Source organism: Chlorocebus sabaeus, chromosome 3 (genome assembly GCF_047675955.1).
Source record: "Chlorocebus sabaeus isolate Y175 chromosome 3, mChlSab1.0.hap1, whole genome shotgun sequence".
In the NCBI taxonomy this organism is placed as follows: Eukaryota; Metazoa; Chordata; class Mammalia; order Primates; family Cercopithecidae; genus Chlorocebus; species Chlorocebus sabaeus.
Window position 1 is genome coordinate 90,238,133 of NC_132906.1, and position 21,063 is coordinate 90,259,195.

Genomic DNA, 21,063 nt, shown 5'->3' on the forward strand with positions numbered 1-21,063 from the left:
CCAAGTGTTCTCAGTGTTCAGTTCCCACCTATGAGTGAGAACATGCAGTGTTTGGTTTTCTGTCCTTGTGATAGTTTGCTCAGAATGATGGCTTCCAGCTTCATCCATGTCCCTACAAAGGACATGAACTCATCCTTTTGTATGGCTACATAGTATTCCATGGTGTACATGTGCCACATAAAAACCCTAGAAGAAAAGCTAGGCAATACCATTCAGGCCATAGGCATGGGCAAGGACTTCATGACTAAAACAGCAAAAGCAACGGCAAGAAAAGCCAAAATTGACAAATGGGATCTAATTAAACTAAAGAGCTTCTGCACAGCAAAAGAAACTACCATCAGAGTGAATAGGCAACCTACAGAATGGGAGAAAATTTTTAATTTACCCATTGTAAATTATTTTAATAAAAACTAACTCTGACTTAGACTCCATTACATTATATATGGAAAACATCATCATATAGTTTCATATTTAAGGTCAATTAATTAGTTTAATCTCATCTTAAAAATCACAGAATATGTTTCAAATCACTTAAGATGTGAAATATAAATGGCAATTAAAAAGCAGTATCTGAAGTCATTATATCATCCATACTTGAAAATGCAGCCTTATAACGTTACCTAAGTATGAAGTTCGAATTTCATGTAGAAAACTAACTATAGAGTCTCTATTTTTCATATATTCATTTATCATACAATTTATCCAGATATATCCAATAATATGGTAGTAAACTGATTTGAAGAAGCAGTTATTGAGTGTGTACTATGTTCAAGACCCTCTGCTATTATGTATGTATGTACGTGTATACATACACATTATGTGATTATATATAATATATAATTACAGTATATACATGCATTATATAATCGCATTATCATATATTACACTTTATATATACATTACATAGATTATATATAATATATATCAATGTGTACAATATGTATGTATATAAAATCACCTGTACGGTCATTCACTGCCTAAGGATGTTTGGGTCAACAACTGACCGCATGTAGGAAGGTGGTCCCGTAAGATTATAATACCTTGTTTCTATTGTACCTTTTTTACATTTACATATGTTTAGATATGCAAATACCATTGTGTTATAATTGCCTATGGTATTTGGCACAGGAACTTGCTTTACAGGTTTGTAGCCTAAGAGCTATAGGTGATGTATCATATGTCCTGTGTGTGTGTGTGTGTGTGTGTGTGTGTGTGTGCGTGTGTGTGTGTGTGTGTGTGTGGCAGGAGTCTCCTTCTGTCGCCCCGGACTAGAGTGCAGTGGCATCTTGGATTTCGACTCATTGCAACCTCCGCCTCCAGGACTCAAGTAATTCTCCCACCTCAGCCTCCTGAGTAGCTAGGACCACAGGCCGTGCCACCACACCCAGTTAATTTTTTGTGTTTTTGGTAGAGACAGGGTCTTGCCATGTTGCCCAGGCTGGTCTCGAACTCCTGAGCTCAGGAGATCCCCTCGTTTTGGCCACCCAAACTGCTGGGATTACAGATGTGAGCCACCGCACCCCGCCTGTAGCACATGTCCTAGGTGTGCAGTAGGCTACACCACTGAGTTCTTTGTAGGTTCCTCTACCCTATGATGTTCGCAGAGTCACACAATTAAGGACACATTTCTCAGAGCGTACCCCTCTGGTAAAGCAACGTGTAACTGCATGTCTCCATTAACCCCAGAATTAATACAGCAAATAGCCCTCCTGGAGAAATGTGGACAGGAAACATGTTTACGCAGTCACCCAAGAACAAAATTGGGGGCTGGGGTAAGCCTTCCATTTCATTGCACTGAATGCACTGGAATTGTCTAACAATTGTGACGGCGCAGTCCCCTGGAGGCAGGCTTATTCTAGCACATGTTCTCTGGTCCAAGGCTGAAGTTGATTTTTGGATCCCAATTCAGAAGGCTCTTGAATTACCAGAGAGGGTGAAAGACTGTTACGGCCTCTGTAGCTTTAAAAGGGGTCACTCATTTCATCTGGTAACCACTGCCACAGTCCCCGCAATGGCCTTTGTTCTGTTCGGACTGCCCAGGGGGGCCTTGGCTGCAGGTCACAGCTCTGGGCACTCCCTTCCCCTCCAGCTCCCGGGATCTTGCTGAAGTGGAGACGGAAAAGTTTCAGGAGTGAGCTACGTTCTTAGAATTGTAGCAGAGAGAGAGGCGGGAGAGAGCGGAGAGGATCGGAGGGCAGGAGCGGAGAGAGGCGCGGTCTCCAGGAACGCGCGGGGGAGCGTGGAAAGGAGGGCGCCGGAGACTCGGGGGGCTGCCCGGGCGGGAATTAGAAGCCAGGCAGGTTCAGCGTGCTGGGCGCTGCAGGAAAGTGACCCGCAGAGCGAGGCGCGGAGCCCCGGGAGCTGGAGCCCAGCCCCACGACCCGCGCTGCGGCGGGCACCACGCGGGGGGCGCGCGGGGAGGGGAGAGGCGGGGCCGGCGGGGACTGTGTCGCCGCCGACGCCGCGGCTGCGGGTCGCAGAGGCGGGCAGAGAGAGCCGCCACCGAGCGGGTGGCGGAGCCGTCCCCAGCCTTCAGCCGGCCTGGCTGCGCGCATCTGCGCCGGCCCCGGGCACAGGGGCAACTGCCGACCCCTCTCACCCGCTGCGCGGGGCTGGTCTCCGAGCCTAGTCCCGGCCATCGCCGCGTCGCCCGGCCCCCGGCTCCCGAGGACCCTTCTCCGGCAGGTAGGGGCGTCGGCGGGGCGCTGCGCGTGGTCCCAGCGCGGAGAACGCGGCGGGGCAGCCTCTCCGAGTCTGGAGGTCGGCGGGGCGCAGAGGCTGTTCTGCGCGGCCGGGCTGGGGACGCCGGGAGGGTGTCGGGGATCGGACCTGAGGCGCTGGGTCTCCACCCGGAGTTCCCGCACGGTGTGGACTGGACGCGCCTGGGGGGCGTGGAGAGGAGGCTGGTCGGTCCCTTCCTGGGAAAGGAATCGCGGGGACTTCCCAACCGCTAGGATGCGTAAGCCGAGGAGGCTGGGAGTAGAAGCCTTCTGAACTCTGGACCTGCCCCAGAAGGAGGGGGCGAAACTGGCCATTTCGAGGGACGCGGAAGCCCCGTTGCTAAGGGAGATGGGGGAAGCGGCGTGGTCACCTACACAACCGCTCCCAGGCGCGGTGAGGGCTCTGCTTCCTCCTCCTCTGTTTCTTTGGGGATGGAAAAGAGAGCAGAACAAAGATGTAGGGTGAAGGAGGGCTCCCCAGCTGTTGCCTCTTCCGCGGATCCTGCTGACCCTTCTGCGCGACCCCCGCTGGGCAGTGTCAGCTCCATTGTCTCAGAGGCCGGCGGCCAAGTGGGGGGCTGGTCTCACCCGGGGGCGCCAAGCCTCAGCGCACCGCCCCGTCTTCCCTGGCTGCAGAAAACCACTAGGCCGGTGGAAGTGCTCCGTTTAATTGGTCCCTAGTACGCCCCCGAAAGGAAATGGAGACGATTTCCATCAAGTTCTTTTAGTATTTCTGTCATTTACAGAAAAGCTACTCACATGTGGCTCAGATGTCTGTGTAGGGGTTGTGAGCCAGGGCATTAAATTTGGGTGTTAACCGTTTGCCACTCAGAAGAATTATTAGCCATTGGAGGAGGAGCGGTTTCTCTTGCTAAGCAGGGTCAAGTGAAACTTGGCTGCTCTGAATCGGCCAGAGGAGTAAATGAGCAGAGGGCTGGCCTGCGGTTTCCAAAGGCAGAAGCGCAGGGGAAGCCCGGAGCCTCTTCTGAGTAGTGGCTTTCTCTGAGAATCTCACGCAGTCTCTGGAGTCTGTGTTGGAATGAAGGTTAAAGCATTTACAACACGCCTTTGCCATGTGTTCTTGGGAGCATTTCTGCCGCTCCTGCGGTCTATCCATGCATCTCCCAGTGCTTTTCACTTAGAATCTAGAGGAAAAACAAGGGATCCCAAAGTCGTCAATGAGATACTGAGATCAAAGCCACATGACTGAGGAGGGGCCAACCACAGATCCACTGGGACAACCAGCTTTTTTCTTGTGGGATTATTGCATAGCTACCAGAATAAATTACACTTTCCTCTTAGTATTTTTAATTTGTAGAAGCCTTGAAGGTAATTTGTCATCTGTGGATTAAGGGTGCTCTAAAACATGTCTATTGGTCTGTTTGAAGTTATTTTAGTTTGTTAATATTGTACAAGCATATGTGACATATACTTAACACTATCACATGTGATTAACTTTTGTAAGCATATGAGGTTTACATTTGATGGATGTTTTGAAAACAGTATACACAGCAATGCATTACAGACAGCATATGTTCCAGGGACCATACTACTTGCTATAAAAATCATCCAGAGTGTGATATTTATTTATTGAAGGAAAAATATGTTTAACCAATACAATTTTATCTAGAGGTCAGAATGCTATGGTTGGGTTTATCTGTGTACTATGAGAATTGGGAGGGGAAATTTAATAAAGTAAAACAATTTGTTTAGTATACATTAAAATAGCTAAAATATTTTGCACATGCAATTAATACTATAAAGGTTTCTGCCCCTCTCCTCTACCCCCCTGGCCTGAGAATGTTCGAAGATACAAGCCCCACCTGCTGCTGTGCTGGGTCATGAATGTAATCTGTGGGTAAGTTAGTGGCCTGTGGATAAAGGAGAGTGTACGCTGTATACAAGCTGGCTGCACAACCCCAATGTTCTTGAAGGAGACTGAATAAAAATAGAAATATTGCCTTCTCCTTGAGAAATCAGAAAATAAAATCTGTTGGGGAAAGCCACAATCATACATAGAATCATATATGATCCAAATATATAGGTATATGTGTGTATCTCTATGTGTGTACATAACTTGCAGGTCTTAAATGTGTGAAAACATGTGCATAAGTGAGAAGAGATATGGCATTGGAACTGTGATATCTGAAAATCATACTTTAGGCTTGTGCTTAACTGAGCACCTCGAAAATGTGTCTGCCTTTTCCGGATCTCATCACCAGGGCAAATCCAGGCCAATGAAAACACATGTTCATAGAATGAGAAAATGCTGGGGTAGAACGGTACTTTCAAAATGTTCTGTTCAAGCTTGCTCTACTCCAAATGAAGGCGAAGAGGTCCAGAAGACTTAGGTGATTTTTTTTTCAAGATCACACAGCTAGATACTGGCAAGGATGCTGGGTCTTGCTGTTTTCACCAGACTGGGGTGGTAGATGTGTAGGGAGAGAGAGTGATTTGATTACTTTCTCCTGAGAAAAGGGCTGGCCAGTGAAACCTGCCACAGATGTATTGCCTCTCTCTCCTCTCCTTACTCCCTTCCTGTGTGGTTCTCTGCCCACCAAACCTTTCTTCTACATTCTGCTCTGTACTAGAAATAACACATTTTCTTTAAGATTTCCAGACAGCAAAGAGTGAGCATGTGAGGAGAACAAGAAAAACTTACTGAGATTAAAATGCATACAGTTTAACCAGTTGGTCTTCAAAAATTTTTAAAGCCAGGCAGTATAAGCACATGATTTTCACCTGAGTTCCACTAAGGCAAGGACACAGTCCTAGAAGGAGAAATGTCATTACTCTTAGAAACTGAAAAGCTCACAATAACAACACCTTACCTGTCCCAAAGTTGCTTTTCCATTTAATATCTCATATGATCCTCACAAGTGCCCTGTCTAGATGTAGGGCAGGCGCACTCATTCCACATTGCCAATTTCCTATGACTGAATTCTGGTCCTTCTCCTTCTCACAGATGTCCCCAGGCAAAATTAGGGCCTCTTCTGGGGCTACGATACATGTGGGTGATTACCACCCTGTAACATCTATTGTCTTAATTTAAGTCTATTTTCATCTTTGTGTCCTAATAGCCTGCCCTGGATGTGCTATTCAGTAAGGATTCAGTCAATGCTTTCAGAGCATTGTTGACTCATGAGTTAATTGAGATCAAACATTTATACTCAACTTACCTGTTTTAAGCATGGTTTTTGTTTTTTTTTCCCAAGAGAATGTGCTAAATAATTTTCAGACAATGTAAAATTATAAAAATTTATTAACAATTTTGTAGTGACATTTCCTGAAAATGAGTAGTCATTCAAGTATGCAGGACCCTGACTTTGAAGACTGTAAACTTCTAAGGACTGGCGAGGTGTGCTCCTTGGGATGCCAACTCTAGATTTTCTGCAGGTGCGCAATAAGAAGTAGATTCCCCGGCCTGTCCCAGGCCTACAGAATCAGAATCTGGGGCTGGGACCACAGCCTTCCTCTGAGTCATTTACAGGAGCACACTGCGTTTGAGAACACCGTGGATGGTCTTTCAAAAATGTACACTGGGCGCACCCCCAACCCCCCATCTAGCTAGAGCCACTTCTTTTCCCATTTATGTAGGAATCTGCAAAGATTTTCTTACTTTGTTAGTTTTATGTTATTATAATAACTAGGAAGATGTGACAATAAACCAGGCCATTAATTCCAAGGACGTTTAGGTTTACATTCTCAACTATGACTACAAGTAAACATGGATGAAATATTGGTAAACTCTAAAAGTAGTAGGATCAAATCAACTCATTTCTTGTATATCCCACACAGGATTACAATTCTTTGTATATAATTGTGTTTTTTAAAATAACTATGTTAAGTGACTTGTTCTTTGTAATTTCTGCGATGTGCTTATTTCTGTGGTCAGAGAAGCCTGGGCACAGGCGTCTTGGTTCCCTCCCTCCACTTCATGGAAGTCCACTCCTGAGCTCTCCTCAGCCTGGCTTCTCTGACCCTCTCCCTGGAACGGCCCCTCTCTCGCTCAGCTCCGGTGGCCCCTCCCTTCCCGTCTTTCCTGTGGTCTCAAGTGTCTCCCGCACCTCTTGGTGGGTGCCTGTGCCTGGGATCCACATATGCATCTCCAGTCCTGACCTGGAGGTTCCATACCACACCTGACTCCTCACATCCACACTGGAATCCTAATCTCGATTGTTCTCTCTAGGCCGGCCTCTGTTATTCCTGTTGATTCCTGGACTTTTTGTTTGTTTGTTTGTTTTGTTTTTTGTTTTTTTTTGAGACAGAGTCTTGCTCTGTCATCCTGGCTGGAGTGCAGTGGTGTGATCTTGTCTCACTCCAACCTCTGCCTCCCAGGTTCAAGCGATTCTCCTGCCTCAGTCTCCAGAGTAGCTGGGATTACAGGCACCCGCCACCACGCCCAGCTAATTTTTGTATTTTTAGTAGAGATGGGGTTTCACTGTATGGGTCAGGCTGGTCTCAAACTCCTGACCTCGTGATCCGCTCGCCTTGGCCTCCCAAAGTGCCGGGATTACAAGCGTGAGCCACCTCCCCCGGACTTGATTCCTGTTTGTTGGTTTGTTTCCTGCTGTTTTTCTTCTTCCTTTCCCTCCCCCACATCCCATTTTCCATTAGTCATCAAGTCTTTACAATGTGTCTTACAAATATGACTGAGATAAGTCTTCTTTATTCTGACCTTTTAGGACTGCCCTGGATCCAATCTTCATCATGCCCTGTCAGGGCTAAGGGACTAGACCCTAATTCATCTTCCTGCTCCAGTCTTACAGTTGCCAGAGTGATTTATCTTAAATGCAAATTTAGCCATGAAACCTTCTGGCTTAAAAGACTTGAATGATTTCCTATCATCTGCAGCATAAAGTGTCTGCTCCTGCCCACGACAGGCACCTTCTTGACCCATTCTCTGCCCAGCTCCAGCCTCCTCTGACACCTCTCCCAACTCACATCCCTGCGTTTCACAACACCGAGGTGCTTGTTCTCTACGTGGAACTTAGCATTTCTGAATACACTGACTTTATTCATCCCCCTGAACACTGGGCATGAGCTGCTTCTAGCTTCGTTCAGCTGGAATCAAATCCGGATCATCTTCCCCTGAACACCCCACTTCATAGAGGTCCCTCTTCTGCCTCTTCTGCTGCCTGCCCATCTTCGCTGTTAACCCTTAGTGTATCGCACTTGCTGAAACGCCGGACTTTCCCCAGCACTGTGGTTACTGCTTCTTACTCATCTCTGTGTGTCTGGATTGGGTTGGTGTTACGTGAGTGGATATGAACACTGCAGAAGATAAAAGCGAGCTGCCCTGGAGGCAAGAGTGCCTGGGGGAGATTCTAGCTTCAACAGCTCCCTAAGCTCTCCCTAGGGACCCTCTGTCTCACCCGTTATTGTATCTGTCCTCTGCCGGTAACCCCGGGTCCCACCGTATTCATCCTCTGACTCTCTCTCGTCTGCTTCTCCCTTCCATAAAAGACATCTGCTCCTTCCACAGATGAGGAAAAGAAAACTCAGAGACTGAATCACTTCTTCAGAGTTACACTGCTAGCTTAGGGTAGATCCAGACTTGCCAAAAGGGCTGATTATTTACCCTGTGCTCTTAGCACGTTTTAAAAGAAAAAAACTGGCTTTTTAAACAAGTGCCATATAGAAAACCATCTATAGCTGGAGACAAGAAGCCACCACCACCAGTGGGCCAGTTCCAACCTTGGCCTGTCTGTGTACAGCCAGTAAGCTAAACATGTCTTTTGCACTTTTAAAATATGGAAAAAAATCCCAAACCAAATAAAGAATGTGTCACCAACTGAGACTCTGCAGCCAATACAGCCTATAAAGTATTTATTCTCTGGCCTTTTACAGAAAATGTTTGCTGAACCCTGATCATTGGAATAATGAGACCTGAACATGATGTTTAGTATAATTTATGAGGTAGCTGACTTTGGCAAATAATTGTGATACCAGAAAAGACTAGACATATAAAAATAAGTTGTAATCCCAGTACTTTGGGAGGCCGAGGCAGGCGGATCACGAGCTCAGGAGATCAAGACCATCCTGGCTAACATGGTGAAACCCCCTCTCTACTAAAAATACAAAAAATTAGCTGGGTGTGGTGGCGCGCACCTATAGTCCTAACTACTCGGGAGGCTGAGACAGGAGAGTTGCTTGTACCTGGGAAGTGGAGGTTGCAGTGAGCTGAGATTGAGCCACTGCATTCCAGCCTGGGTGACAGAACGAGACTCCGTCTCAAAAAATAAATAAATAACTAAATAAATGAAAGAATAAATAAATAAAATAACTTGTAGATTTATTGAATTTTAAGAAAAAAAAGGGAAAAGCCATAGTATATTTAAATACTTGATGTAATATTTATTTCTTATTTTTGATGCTTATTATTTATCCACAACTATTTAGCATAATAGACATAATTTTCAGTAATGTAAGTAAAGTTAATTCCTCATCAAATCATTCTGGGCATTTTTGGTTAAAAATGCTTGAAGGTATAGATAACAGTGAGTTTGATGTTTAAATTATCATAAGCTGAATTGAATTATGCATAAAAATTGATATTTGAATATCCTCTTTTTCTATAACCAAAATGTTGAAAACATTTTAATGTTATTTTTATTACTGAAATTAGTTGATATTTTAAAAATAAAACCAGGAGGCTAAAAACTGTAGAATGTGGTACGGTGTGCCTTTAATGAACAGATTTGAGATATTAAATAATTTCTTTAAGAATGATAAAGTCTTATCCAAGCTTACTAATTTTTTTTCTAATTTAGATTATTGGTTATAAGCAGCTGAGTAATATGTGATTGGAGTTCCTGGGTTGAAATCATTTCATGAGCTCTCAAATCTTCTTTTGAAAAGTCTATTAATATGCCTTTTATCTTTATTATCTGAAACAGAGAGCCATTAACTTTACATTCATTGCAGAGATTTAGATCTATATGCAAGAACAAGACAAAAGAAATTTGGCCTAAGAAATAAAGAACGTTAGTAGGACAGAATACTGAGAATATATTTTTACATAGGGTGTAGCTCGCTATTTTCATTTTAGTGTGTAGAAACAAGTTTTCTGGAGTGAACCTAAGACAGGTTATTTCTAAGGAAGGGAGTTTGATAAAGCTATAGATATGTAAGTGTTCAGACACTGTTTTTTTCATTTAGCATAAAGTTCTCAAGATTCATCTATGTTCTAGTCTATGACTACATTTCCTTAACTTTTAAGGCTGAATAATACTCTATTGTTATGGGTAGGCCACATTTTCTTCATCCTTTTATCTGTTGATAGAAATTTAAGTTGCTTTCACCTTGGCTTTTGTGAATAATCCTACAATGAGCATGGGTGTGCAAATATCTCTTCAAGATTCTGTTTTCGATTCTTTTGGATTAAAACCCAAAGAAGTAGGATTCCTGGATCATAAGGTAATTCTACTTTTAATTTTTTGAGGAACTCCTAAACTGTTTTCCATAGTGGCTGCACCATTTTACATCCCCACTAAAAGTGCACAAGAGTTCCAGTTTCTCCATATCTTCACCAGCACTTGTTATTTTCTGTTTTGTTGTTGTTGTTGTTGTTGTTGTTGTTTGCTTATTTGTTTGATAGTGGCCATTCTAATAAGGGTAAGGTCATATGTCATTGTGGTTTTAATTTGCATTTCCCTGATGATTAATGATGTCAAACATCTTTTCATAAACTTTTTGTTCATTTGTATATCTTCTTTAGAGAAAGGTTATTCAAATCCTTTGTCCAGTTTTTAATCAGGTCATTTGATTTTTTTTGTAACTGATTTGTGAGAGCTCTTTATATATACTGGATATTAAACTTTTATCAGATACATGGTTTGAAAATATTTTCTCCCATTCCATAGGCTTTTTTTAGTCTTTTAATGATCTCCTTTCCTGCACAGATTTTTGGTTTGATGTAGTCCTATGTGTCAATTTTTGCTTTTGTTGCCTGTGCTTTTGGTGTCATCAAGAAATCATTGCCAAATCAAAGTCACAAGGTTTTCTTCATATTTTTTTTTCTAGATGTATATGGTTTCAGATCCTACATTTGTGTCTTTAATCCATTTAGAGTTGTTTTTTGTAGCATAAGGTAAAGATCAAATGTCATTGCCTTTCAAGTGGATAACTAGTTTTCCAACACCATTTGTGGAAGATACTGTTCTTTCCCCATTGTGTAGTCTTGGCACTTTTGTTGAAGATCATTTGACTATATACACAAGGATTTATTCCAGGCTCTCTATTTGGTTCCATTTGTCTTTATGTCTGTTTTTATGCCGGTGGCATACTGTCTTGATTACTGTAGCTTTTAACATGTTTTAAAAACAGAAAGTATAAGGCCTCCAGCTTTATTCCTTTTTTCTCAGTGTTGTTTGGGATCTTTGGGGTCCTTTGAGATCCCATATAAATTTTATAATTTCTTTACAATTTTTGACAAAAAATGCCATTGGGACTCTAGTAGGATTATGTTGAATTTGTGTCTTACTTTGAATATTACTTGTATTTTAACAATATTAAATCTTCTAATCCATGAATACAGGATATCTTTCTATTTATTTGTGTCTTCATAATTTTCTTTCAGCAATGTTTTTTAGTGTATAGATATTTTACCTCTTTGGCTGAGTTTATTCCTAAGCATTTTATTCTTTTTTGATGCTATTGTAAATGGCATCGTTTTTAAAATTTCGTTGTTGGATTCTTCATTGTTAGTATATAGAAAAGCAACTTCTTTTTGCATGTTAATTTTGGATCCTGCAACTTTAGTGATTTCATTTATTAGTTCTAACAGTTTGCACGTGTGTGTGTGTGTGCATAGTCTAGAATTTTCTACATACAGAACTGGCTGTTAATGGAGATAAGTTTACTTCTTCCTTTACAATTTGAATGTTTTTAGTTTCTTTTTCTTGCCTAGTTTCTCTGGTTAGGACTTCTAGTACTATGTTGAATAGAAGCGGCAAGAGTGGGCATCTTGCTTTGTTTCTGATCTCAAAGAAAACACATTCAGTTTTTCACTGTTTTCACCATTGAGTGTGATGTTAGCTGTAGGCTTTTCATATATGACCTTTATTATGTTGAGGCAATTTCCTTTCTAGTTTGTTGATTTTTTTTTTTACCATGAAAAGATGTTGAATTTTGCCAAATGCTTTTTCTTTATCAATTGAGATCATGTAATTTTTTATATCATTTTACACTGATTTATGTTTATATGTTGAACCATCCTTACATTACAGGAATTAATCCCACTTGATCATGGTGTATGACCTAATCCTAACCCTAACCATTCTTCTCTTGTCATGTTGGGCAGCAGCAGTGAGTCACAGTTCTTACCCATGAATCTTTGACTTAAAATATTTTCAACTTACAATGGGTTTATGGGACTATCATAAACCAAGGAGCATCTGTGTATTTAACTTTGCCAAAGAGCTTTATATTTTTATAGGCTTTCATGTTGCTATCTAACACCTTTGCATTTCAACTTTGAAGGGACTCCCTTTAATGTTTCTCTTAAGGCAGGTCTGGTGGTGATGAACTCCTTTAGCTTTTGGTTATGTAGGAAAGTTTTTATTTCTTCCTCATTTTTGAACGACAGTTTTGCCACATGTAATATTCTTGCTTGCTAGGTTTTTAAAAAAAGTAACTTTGAATACATCATTCCACTCTCTTCTGGCCTGTAAGATTTCTTATGAGAAACCCACTGATAATCTTATGGGAGCTTCCTTTGATGTACCAAGTCACATTTTCTTTCTGCTTTCAAGACTCTTTCTGTCTTTGACTTTTGCCAGTTTGATTATAATCTGTCTCTGTGTCATTTTGGATTTATCAGAGTTGTAGTGTGTTTAACTTCTTAAATTTGGATGTCTATTTTCATCCTGAGATTAGAGAAGTTTCCAGCCATTATTTATTCAGATAAGCTCTCTGCCCCTTTTTCTTTTCTTCTGGGTCCCTCATAATGCATATATTGGCCCAGTCAATGATGTCTCATAAGTATCTTAAGATTTCTTCATTTCTATCTGATTGTTATTACAGAAAATAATATCACTTATATTACTATCTACCTTCTGATTAGGTAACTTCAAATGACTTGTCTCAAGTTCACCTTTTTTTTTCTTTTGCTTGACCAAGTCTGCTATTGAACATTTATAGTGAATTTTTCAGTTCAGTTATTATATACTTAAAGTTCAGAAGTTTTTTTAAATGTATAACTCCTATCTCTTTGTTATATTCTCTTTTGGTTCACACATAGTTTCTGGATTTTTTTCTTATTTGTTTATCTGTCTTATTTAAACTCATTAAGCTGCTATAAGGTAGCTATTTCAAATTATTTGTTACATAATTCATAGATCTTGGTTTCTTTAGGGTTGAATTCTGGAGATTTATTTTGTTCTTTTGATTGGGCCAAATTTCCCTTTTTCTTTGTAGCCTTGCAATTTTTTTTTTTTTTTTTTTTTTTTTTTTGTGGAGACTTGGGTATTTGGAAAAAAAAAAAAAAAGCTATCTTTCTTAGTCTTTATGGACTAGCTTTATACTGAGGAAGACTTCACTAGTCAGCCCAGCTAGAGTTTCTGGAGGCCTCTCAAAGCTTTTTTTGGGATGCACTTTCTCTGGCTAGTATGTGTAATTTTCCAGAGAGGTTTGCTTGTTTCTTTTCTAGGAGTTTGTAATCTCCTGCTCCCTCTGGTGTTTATCTTTGTTGCTGCTTCAGCAAGCCTACAGTTCTCTTTTGTTCTCAGTGGCTCCCAGGGATCTAAAGTATGCAAGTTTTGTCAGTATTCTAAATCAGGTTAATGAGAAATCAGTGTCTTGGTATCTCCTGAAAGCCCTAACATTGGATGCATTTTTTCCTGCTTCTCTTTCCCTCCTGAGAGAGAAGCTATGAGTTGAGAATTTTCTCCCAGCTGTGCTGAGCTCAGCCAGCTTGGGGTAGAGGGAGGGAGGGTAACATGTAAAGGCTTTTCTTACCCATTTCAGTGCAGATATTCTTGAAGTTGCATTCCCTGAGAGTACTGCAGCTTCTTCACTGGTTTCTGGAGTTCTCGTAAAGGTGTTTTGGTTCATATGTTGCTTTTTAGACAATGTCTTTTTGGGAGAGTGAGAGATGGTACTTACTATTCAGTTATCTTGTTATCATTCCATAGACTGGAATTTAACTAAATTTTAACCAGATGTTCTGCAAACTTTCCTGGATTTTCCAGAGGACACCACTGCTCTCATCAGCTGTGATTCCTATTTGTGGACAGGAGAAACTGAGCAAGATGAGAAACGCTGAGCTAAACCAGATTACTTTAAAACAAAATATTTAATAAACCAGTGTTAGCCTTAGACCATCAAAGATTAATTTTAGTAAAAGATAGTTAAAAGAACAGGCAGAGGGATCTGAAACTTTCAGGGAGTAATGTAAGCAGAGGACTGATCAACGTCAAATAATGAAAGACCAACAGAAACGGAATTGGAATCCCAGATAAACATCAAGACCAGTATGATACTTGTACAGCATGAAGGAGTATTTTTAAGTGGAGATTTCTCTCATACAGAAACTAGAGAAAGGGTTTTTGGTTGTTAATAGAAACATTACAAAGTACAAATAATTCAGAAGAAAAAGATGAAAGAATTCAAAATCCTACTACTCTATGGAAAGCTACACTTTACACTTTGCTGTACATTTTTCCCTAATGTTGAATGTACGATTGTGTGTACATGTATGTGTGCATATGAGAATATACAAGTTAGCATTAATTTCACTCTTTCCCCGTAATGTAATAACCACATGGTTTGAATGAGATTGGTCCAACTCGAGCTCTAAAAGTGGGCTATCATTGGCTTACGTTGATCAGCATAATCTTGCTTGCTCTGATGACTTTATTTTACCTTTGGTCATTTTTCAAGTTTAAGAACGTGACCCAACTGAGTGTGGCCCAGGACTTTTCTTGCATCATGGACTCTCTCTTTCTCTTCCCCCCCAACCCCAACATTGTTTTGCTACTGTCATGTTGCTGTCATCCCAGAAGACCTTTTATTACTAACGTTGCTACAAGATACAGCAGAAGTTGAGTACGTTGAGTGAGAAGAGAAAGGGGCTAAAGCTGTGGTCAAGTAACACCTGAAATAATCCTCAATATTAGTTATGCCCTAGAATGCTTACGGATTGCAGAAGGATAGTCATGATAGTTAATTTTTATTTGTTTTTATTTGTTTGTTTTTGTTTTTTGTTTTTTGAGACAGAGTCTTGCTCTGTCACTCAGGCTGGAGTGCAGTGGCGCGATCTCGGCTCACTGCAAGCTTCCTCTCCTGGGTTTGCGCCATTCTCCTGCCTCAACCTCCCGAGTAGCTGGGACTAGAGACACCTGCCACCACGCCTGGCTAATTTTTTGTATTTTTAGTAGAGACATGGTTTCACCATGATAGCCACGATGGTCTCCATCTCCTGAACTCATGATCCTCCCGCCTCAGCCTCCCAAAGTGCTGGGATTAGAGGCATGAGCCCCTGCGCCCGGTAGATAGTTAATTTTTAAAAATTGATCTTAGTCTTTTGATTGAGAACTATAACACATACAGAGAAAAATGCACATAATATACAGGCACACATAAGAAATTAGTATAAGATAAACATGTATCAAGAAATAGACTATTATAAACCATTCCACCATCCAGCATGCTTACTTTCATAGTATTTATTTATTTTGCTTTTCTCTATTGTTTTGTCACCTAAGTACACATGTCTAAGTGCTATAATTTTGTTTTGTGTGATTTTGAACTTTATGTGAATAGAATTATTCATTTTTTGCTGTATAGTCTGTAGGTTATTCGGTTTTTCTGCTGGGTGCATTTATTCTTGTGAGTATGCCAGAAGGTATTTAGTCATTCTGTGACTGGGATTTTGGTTTTTGGTTTTTTTTTCCTGCCATTTGAGTGATTATGTTTTGCTTTGTTTTGTTTTCAGAGACAGGGTGTCACTCTGTTTCCCAGGCTGTAGTGCAGTGGTGCAATTGTAGCTTATTGTAGCCTCAAACTTGTGGGTTCAAGTGGTCCTCTCACCTCATCTTCTGAGCAGCTGGGATGGTAGGCATGCACCACTGTGTCCAGTTTTTTAAAAATATTTTTGGAAAGACGAGATTTCACTATATTTCTCAGGCTGGTCTTAAACTCCTGGCTTCAAGTGATTCTCTCACCTTGGCCTTGGAAAGTGCTGGGATTACACGCATGAGCCACGGCACCTGGCTGCATGTTGTGAATAATGCTGCTGTGTGGCGTCCTGGAATGCCCCCTGGATACATATGTGTACACATGTCTTTAAGGAGTGTGCCTAGAAGGGGAGGGTGAAATCATATAAATTTTTAGAACCTTGGTTCTAAAACCTTGGAAATTTATTAGGGAGAATTGTAAGCCCTGCCGGTGAATTCAAAATATCAATGGCATATGTTCAGAATGTCAAGCACCTGTCTTTACAACAGACACTTGGAAAAATATGTGTGTATTAGTTAACTAATATTCAACATAACAAGAGCAGCCTCACCACAATTAATGTAGATACACTATTGAAATTGAAAGGCAATGTCTAATATCCCAAGTTGATGATTTTACTTTTAGAATAATATATTCATGTCAGGGAGCCATCTGTAGTTAAGAATTTTATAAACTAGAATACTGCCTCAGTCTGTTTGCTGGCTGTTGTAACCAGAATACCTTAGACTTGCTTATTTATAGACAACATAACTTTAGTCCTGGAGGCTGGGAAGCCCAAGAAAAGGCACCAGGAGATTTGGTGTCTAGTGGGGGCTCTCTGCTTCATACATGGTGCCTCGTTACGGTGTCACTAGCACAAGGGGCAAAGGAGCTCACTCCAGCCTCTGTTATGAGGCACTAAACCTCTTCATGAGGGTGGAACCCTCATGACTTCATCACGTCCCAAAGGCCTCACCTCCTGATATTATTCTGTTGGGTATTAGATGCCAACATATGAATTCTGGAGGGACACCCACATTCACACTGTAACAAGTATATACAGAGGAAATAAACTAGAATGGCTAAAGCCCAGAAAGAATAATGTGAAAAGTTTATCCTGGGAAGGTTTGCCCTGTAAAAGGGTAGAAAAATGTAGTATCTTTTACATAGAAAAATGATTGTGCATAATTTGTTAGCTATACAGTTGACCTCTGACCAATGGGTGGGGTTGGAGATGGTTGCATTAAGGCGTCCTTAATATGTCATAATTTAACATAAATTGCATTCTAATAATTCCAAGAAAAGGAAAATGAGATCTTACAACACATTCTGATACATCAAAAAGATGTTCCAACAGAAACAGGCATAGCATCTGCCTGAGATGTCTAAGATGTCCGAGTTTAGTTGATGATTTTTCAGGGTCTTCTAAATATGTCTGCCTTTCCAGGAAGGCAGGAAGAATTTACAGACTCAAACAGCAAAATCCTGGGTAACCTTTAAAATATCCCACTGGAAGCATTTTTAAACGTTTTGAACAGAGAGGTGTTTCTTAGTCCTAAATTATAGCTTCCATTCACCATGTGTAATGTGACTTAGACAATTGCACCAGTTTTCCATACAAATAATTACTACTTGAAGAAATGATAAAGTCAAAACAAAGGAAAAAGTAACCTCTAAGGACAGATATTTTAAAAATGTTGGGTAAAATCACGTGTCATAGTGAATAGCTCTTAGTGTGGTCTGCTATATAGTTCTAGAGGACCTCCTTAGAACAATTTTAATAAGTAGAAAGAAATACAGTGTGAAGGGGTACTTATTGAGAAAAATAGAATATCAGAAATCAAAATGCCTTAGAAGTTCATGATTATTTTAATTTTCTAAGATAACTTAATGGAATTATAAATCTCTATCGTGCCAAAGGATGCACACAAATTTAGTAATATGATCTCAAATTCACATACTTTTTCAAAAGAATAGACACTCCAACTTTAAGCATCTTGGAATAGATGCTGCTGCTTTAAAGGTGTTGAAAATAGAAGAAAAAAAAAAGAAATTTTATTATGTGGATATTTCCATAATTTTAAAAGATCAGTAGCATAAATACATTTCTTGAGTCTGCATCTTGGTCATCTTACCAGAGGCAAAAAGTTCAAATTTCACACAGGCGAGCACAGAATAGTTTAATCCTGCATTGCAGATGGCTCCAGGTCAGTGGCCAACAATGATTTGTAACATGCCAGTGATGGCGTAGGAAGCCAGCTCTCTCCACAGTGTGCGACCTGCTTTAGAAAGTAAAACAGGCTAGTGACTTTTTCTGCAGGATGGAAATCGATGTTCCCTTTTCTCTCTTTCTTTCTACTCCCACCCCTCTGTTTTTTCTCTTTCTTTCTCTGTTTGTTTCTTCCTTTTTGCTATTTCTGTTTTCTAATCTGTGGATTTGACTGCATTTAGTGGTTCTGTTCTCTTGATTCTGTAAACGTACTGCATGTATAAGCCAGTTGGAAACTGATACAGATATCATAATAAATTTGAACACTGGAAATAATGGGAAAAAAACACAAGAGTTGCTTGGCCAAAATAAGCAATATGCAAAATAACACACACACACACACACACACCACACACCAGAAAAAAAATCAAACTTTTACACTAAGTCCAGACATTCTTAAGAGCTTACAAAGGCTATCTGAACATCATGCAGAAATAACGACAGGAAGATCATTTGTAGGAGTCAAAGTAAATGTGCCAGGGAATGACTCCTTTATGTCTTGTTTGCCTTAGGAAAAGGAATTGAAATTAGTGACATTATATTAAAATACTGAAAACATAAGTTTTGAGAAGTTGAGTACTTGTACATTTCAATATTGTTCATGTTTTAATGAAAAAATTGTTTTAATATACCATATCTAGAGGAAGCTTATTTTTTGACCCTGAGACTATAACCCTGGGGCCATCAGTTTACAAGATAGCAACTTACTATAATTATTGTTGAGTATATTTTCACTGAGAAAATAATAAATGTGAAGATAAAACTTTTAACATTCATTTTCTCTAGTTATACTTTCTTATCTCCTTCCCTCTCTCCTCTCCTTTGTCTCTCTCCTTCTATGTGACTTAGGCAAGTCATTTAATATCACCATCATAGTGTTCTATTTTATAAATTAGATGTCATAAGACCTGCCTGGTCTGCTTCAGGTTTAGTGACAATCAAATGATGCGTGTGAAAGTTATTTACAAAACTATAATATGCACATTATAATAGATGCATACACAATTATATCTCTCTGAAGGTAAAATATGCAACTGAAATAGCAGTGAAACCCCATGTCATTTTATTTGAAAAAAATCCAATTTATGTGTGATTAAAGATATAATCAGACCATATCTGGTTTTTAGATATTAGAGAATATTTTATCTCTTCATTGTGAATTTTAATCTCTCATTTTAGCACTTTGCAAATAAGTACTCATTTGGGGAATTATTAATCTTGATTCATTGCATTAATAAAATATGGCACATTGAACAAAATTGCTATTTGTCAAGGAGAAAATTGGTTAGTAAAAATCTATTGATAATCTGATACATTTTTACAATTTATTAAGTTAATACATGGAAATTTTCATCAGTGTCAGATACATTCAAGCCGATAAACTTTTAACACACCCTGTAGTATGGATGCATACAATTTAAATGCATAGAAGACAAATGAAATTACAGTAGAATTAAAGTGTGCAGTGATCACATTGAACTAAATTCCATATGTATAGACAGTGAGCTTTCTCTTCCAATGATAACTCACAGTGGATGTTCCCGATGCTTCTCTTCTCAGTCAGGAGAGGATTGGCATTAATTACAATTTGGGCTAAAGGGCCTCAAATAAGTCTGTGAAATGGGTAATTCCCATCTTCCACATGTTCTTTCCTCCCACATCCCCATCCCTCTTTTTCCTTCTTTCCTTCCTTCCTTTCTCCCTCTTTCATTCCTTTGCTCTTCTTCCTTCACTTCCTCCATTTCCTTTCTTTGTTTTCTTCTTCCTTTTATCCAAAATGTACATGGTTCTATTTTGCTAGCTATGAGATGAAAGCAGCACAAGCTATATTCTCCAACCTTCTACAGTCAAACTGGAGAGGCTGGAAATGAACATGTGTGACAGCCTATCTCAGGAGGGGGAGACAACAGAAAGTGTTAGAGAAATTTAGGAAGAAGCAGATTAGTGAGACTAGAATAGATAAGGAGACTTCATGAGAGTGATGTACGTCTTAAAGGATGCCTGAAAGACAGATACAATTAAGTGATATAAGTAATCAATACAGATTATGTAAGATTTTATGGTTATTAAATATTATTTTGCAAGTCAGCACTGGGCAGCAAGGAGAGCAAACAATGAAAACTTTAAAAATGAATTCCAACTTATTTTAATTATCTTCAAAGTCTGTTTCCAAAACAGCTATCTGTTAGAGGAAAAGATTCTTGTTTTTTAATTCTTTTGATCTCAAACATAATTGCCTATAATATAAATGTATTAGGTGTCTGCATACTACTTACTGAGGTCACCTTTTGTGCAGCTGCCTGGTAAATAGCACTATTCAAACTGATAAGTGTGCTCTTTATGTCTGATAATCTGCCTCTGAACCTGACATTTGGGACCTTAAGTAGTTTTGCTTGTAAATGTAATTATGTTTAATGATCTGTTTTGTAAATAGAATGGCTTTTCTTTCCCGTGACTAGTCAACTAAATCTGAATGTGGAAAAAAACAACAGAAGAAATGGAGCATTAGATATTTCAGAAAAAGTTACAATTTTGTATACATTTTATACTTTCTCTAGATTTACATTAAGTACAGTTTCGTCATTATTAATCTCCAATGATATAATTATGATTTGAATTTATCTAAACATTGGTTGGAGGCAGACTGAATTTGTTAACTTTGCAGTTTTCCCAGTCTTTCTTCTCAATAGAATATTTCTAGTATTGTGCACACAGGTTTCCCAATAAATAGTTACTAATTATCTTCCAAACGTGAAAACAAAATCAAGGTCAGGAAGGGAAGAGGAAAACAAGTTTAAGTACAAAGACTATTTTGCACAGCTATTGTTCGTGTCTTGGAAAGGAATCTTTTTACCATGCTTTGATGTAGCCCAGAACTGGCCCAGAATCTTGGAGACCCCAAATTCTTTCCTATTCAGAAAGCAATGGCTTCTATGAATTATAAGATTCAACTAATATGCTAAAAGGAAAATCTGGCAAGTCTATGGCTATTTGTTTCCTGAATAATGAACAAATAACTATATAACTAAATTACATTTAACATGTTCCTTTTTTGCACATGGATTTACAATGGTATTTCAGCAAGGAGTCCAGTTCTTGAATCCTATACTTTTCAAGAACATAGCAATATCTTAC

General features: G+C 39.7%; 1 protein-coding gene across 1 annotated transcript in view; it reads left to right on the forward strand.

The window, feature by feature from the left end:
* The first annotated feature begins 2,611 nt into the window (after window positions 1-2,611).
* The window catches only part of MYO16 (myosin XVI), a 702,722-nt gene continuing 684,270 nt past the window's right edge, over window positions 2,612-21,063 (forward strand). Inside the window, exon 1 of the mRNA XM_073014491.1 lies at window positions 2,612-2,685. The gene's annotated coding sequence lies outside the window, so the exon portion shown is untranslated. The remainder of the gene's footprint in view (window positions 2,686-21,063) is intronic.